This window comes from Nicotiana attenuata, unplaced genomic scaffold (genome assembly GCF_001879085.1).
Source record: "Nicotiana attenuata strain UT unplaced genomic scaffold, NIATTr2, whole genome shotgun sequence".
Classification (NCBI taxonomy): domain Eukaryota; kingdom Viridiplantae; phylum Streptophyta; class Magnoliopsida; order Solanales; family Solanaceae; genus Nicotiana; species Nicotiana attenuata.
Window position 1 is genome coordinate 44,551 of NW_017674209.1, and position 4,455 is coordinate 49,005.

A 4,455-nucleotide genomic window follows, 5' to 3' on the forward strand; every position below is an offset into this window, starting at 1 on the left:
ACAAAGCAGGAAAAAGGAACCTCGTTCCAGAGAAAAGATTCAATCGAAAAAGTGTTGCAGACAATATCGTTAAGCAGGCTCTTGCTACTTGAGGAAACTCCTCAAGTGAATCTGAAAGGGAGTCAGATGCAGAAAACAGTTCCATGATGGCAGTGGAAACTGAAGCAACTAAGTACGATCCACTGTTCGCGCTGATGCTCAGTCAGATGATGATGATGAAGAAGATGAAGACGATGATGTAAACTTCAGGGATGTTCAGAGAAATCTGAAATCCTATTCTTCTATGAAGCTAAGGTCTTTATCAAATGTCCTAATTGATGCCTATTACAGTCTTATAAACGATAAGGAGATCCTGACCATAGAACTAAGAGAGGTCGAACAATCTAAAGATGATCTAGTGGTCTGTGTAGTGGACTTAAATGAGACCATAGCTAATCTTGAACAAGAGAAGGAAGCCTTGAATGAAAGAATAACTAGTGTGGAAAATGAGAGAGACAATATGATGGTAGTAGTTGTTGATCTAAAAGAAACAATAGAAGGCCTTAACTATTGTGAAAACCAGTCTCTGCAGTGAACTCGAGAGGAATCAGCAACTCCAAGCTGAGTTGGAGAAAGTAAGAAATGATCTTGAGAAATCCCTAAAGTGGACCTGGTCCTCAGATGCTCTCACTGCCATGTATCTCAACAATAGTGGGAACAAGCAGGGCATCGGGTCCAAAGGGAGAAAACTCCCTACAACCCGCACAGCAAGTATGTCACTGTACCGGATAACTGGCTATGTACCCACTGTGGGAACAATGGGAATTTTAAAGAAAATTGCCAGGCCAGCGTTCAGTCTGTTCAGAAGAACAAAGTGTTTACTGATAGAGTGACTACTAGCAAAGGACCAGGTACCACTCGCAAAAAACAGATGTTGCCTACGTGGACTAGGAAATCCCTCATTCATCCTTTTTATAGTAACAAGGGACCCAAACTAGTTTGGGTTCTAAATCTAACCCTTGATGCGCATGAGCAGGGAGCAGTGAGAGGAAGTGGACTATGATGGACTATGGACAGTGGATGCTTAAAGCACGCAGCTGAAAACATCATGAATTTCTTCTCACTAAAAGCCCTGCAGGAAGGGAATGTATCCTTGAGAAGGAAGTAAAGGGTACATTCTCAGTGAATGAAAAGGTAGGAAGGCTCCTTTGGCACTCGAGTGGGAACGAGCACTATGCGAATGGACTAAAAAGTGCAGTCACTAATCTGATAACTTGCCAAGTAGTCTCAGTGGACAAAGGAAACAAGAACAGTCACTCCTACTAATCATTAATCTCCACAAGCTGGCTGTATGAGATGAGTGAAGTCGCAACCATGGCATGAAGGATTGGTATATGCAAACTTCTCACCTCCAAATAAAGTAACACAACCGGACCTGGTCCGTGGTCTGTCAAACTCAAGTGTCACCTGAACATGAGTTCACAAAAATGATGGAGGAGAGGGAGAAGGAAGCACGCACTAGTTCTCAACACCAAGGACTCCACAGCAAAATGGCGTGGCTGAAAGAAAGAACAGAACTAAAAAATGCTGCATGAACTGTGCTCATCGCCTATGGAATCGCCAAGAAATTCTGGGCAAAAGGAATGAATACTGCTCTCTTAGAACAGGTGTTGGACCAGGTCCCTCCTAAATCAAAACTCACCAGGAGCTGCCAATTGGAAGAAAATGTCTTGTTCTTGACAACAGGAAGGATCAGCTTAGGAAGCTTAATGCAAAAAGACGAGTGAAGGAATCCTTCCGGGGAACAATCCACAAAACAAGGCCACAAGGTCTCCAACAAAGGGAGCACTAAATGGCAGGAGATGCTCATGGGGTATTCAACAAGACACTCTCCCTTGCTAAAAAAGAAACGGTGAGGATCAATATGATGAACCAATCCTGTCTTTGAGAAATATCTGAGGCTTCAAAGAGGGAGGATGATAAAGTGAGCAAGATGAAGGAGACTGGCGAAAGACAATGCAACATCATCCTCCACGTCTCACAAAGAACCTGGTACATCACTTACTACCACTGAAGCTGAAGGAAGAAGTAAAGATGCAGCTCATGGCACTGCACAAGCAGCAAAACACAAAGTGTGGGGAAATCAAATTAACCTCCATATCTCTCTCTTCTATCAACTTCCGTCTCAAATTGGAAAAACCAAAGTGCACCTATCATGATTCATGCCTCATCCTCTGGGAGACAAGGAAGCAATCATGATTTATCCTCTTTTGAGGGTCAATATGAAGAAGGGATTGATCGGAGGAAAGCATTGCAGAAGAGAAGACCAAACTCCTGATATCTGCACCAAAGACTCAAGCAGAGAATATTCCGGATAAATCAAGGAGAAGATGGGGTCACAAATGAAGAACCTGCCCTCTCAAAACACAAAAAAAATTTAAAAATGTGTGTTTAACAAAATTAATTCAAATGCCACATCATCCGACTTTTCAACGTCTGCATGTCACGTCTTGTCTTTCAAATCCTTTTGTCCCCTCTGCACAGTAACGCTTTCCCACAGACCTACCGCCGTTTAGGACTATTCAGAACCTGTTTCTTTTTTCTCTCATCATTAGCCCCTCTTCCAATAAAACTTCTCTTCCCTCTCACGACAAGTCATGAACCTTCATCTCCATTGTATAGCTAGGATCTTCTCTTCATCTCTCTCATTCTCTATTTACTCGTCTACCAAGTGCTCATCTAATGGCGATCGAACAATTCTCATTCTACAACTTTTAGCACCGCTCCCACTTCGTCACTTTCCTTGAAATCAACCCCTGAGCGTCACTATTTCATGCCTTCTACCACCTTACCCACTCCTGGTTTCTCATCCACTCCTACTGTCTTCCCATTTCTGTTAAACCTTGTTTACCATTATTTTGAGAACCCTATGTCTAGTCAATCTTATGATCTCATCAAAGAACAGATAGAAGGTTTGACTCTTCAGGCATCAGAAGCCCCTGAGGATGATCCTGACCAGTATATAAATTCCTTCATGTTCGACTTAGTGACTCTCAAGGAGTCACCTGAAAAGGAAGCAGCTCATTACATCTTGGCTATAGCTGCTGAAATTCTGATGAATGAAGGAGCTTATCTCTCGTCTGAGTATCAGGGGGAAGAAATTTCACTCTTGGGAAATGCAAGAACTACAGAACTCCTCGAGTGCTTGGCTCATGAGATATTCCCAGAAAAGCCTTCTAATGAACCCGTTTCTCCTCCATGCAAGCTCACACCTACACTTCTCATTCACTCCAAGCTCTTAGAGTCTTCCTCCAAATCACTCACTATCAGGTCACTACATCAAGAGAGCTCTGAGTACTCATTTCAGAGAAGTAAGCGGAGTGTCAAGACAAGGAAAAAGAGGAAAATGAATCCAAATAAGTTCATCAAAAGTGGGTCAGTAAACCAAATAGACAAAGATGCTTCGAAGGAACCTAGTTCCTCAGTACAACATTCTATGGCAACTCAGCAGTCTATAAAAAGGGCCATTGATGAAACTGTCGAGAAACAGAAAGGGTCATCTGTGAAATACAGTGGCAAGTCTAAATGGAGTTCAACCGAGCTAGTCGTGTCTGAGGACAATACTGTGGGGATAGCAAGCTAGAAAGGAAAGTCTGCAGAAGGGTCTAGCAAACGAAAGGAGGGAACTGTTAAGGAACCTGCTTCAGTAAGGTCAATGCCCTGTGATGGTGGTCTGTGGCAGCAGAGATTGAGAACTCAGAAGGTGTTGTGGGGACGTACATTTGATCCAACAATTTCGGAGATGGCAAGCATGAGACAAATTCTGGAGATCGTAGAATTTCAACAATGGGAACACCTGTTTGAAGGAAGCATGCCTCTGGTGTATGAGGATGCAGTACAAACCTTCTACGCATCTCTTTTCACTGTTGAGGGTGAAAGTACAAGAGGGGGGGGTGAATTGTAGATAATTAAAATTAATCGTTAACAAGTTGACTTAAAACTTAAGTAGTCGACTAAATATGGCAATCTTGCAGATATAGTAATTCGAGGTAATAAGCAGAAAGTAAATGCAAAAATTTAAAGACACCAGGAATTTTTATACTGGTTCAGATTCAATGTGAATCCTAATCCAGTCCCCTTGGGTTGCAAGGGATTTCTCTTCAAGTGAATAACTTTTCTTTCGAGTACAGATTTGATGTATGTCGCTCAGTTTCTCTAGCACTCTTTTGATACAATGCCTCACCAGTTGTATGCCCTCTTTCTATCCCTGACTTGTTACACAGCAGATCTATATAGGCTACTATGCTTGTTTGCAGTAGAATGAAGAGAGTTATTTTGGTTTGATCAAAGTATACTAAGGATGGAGTTACACTGTGAATTTATACAAGGATCAACGGTGAAGGCTTATCAACCCAAGGGTTTTGATCCTTGGGAAAGAGTTGATTCTTTCCAAGAATAAAGAACTATCCGTTGGTT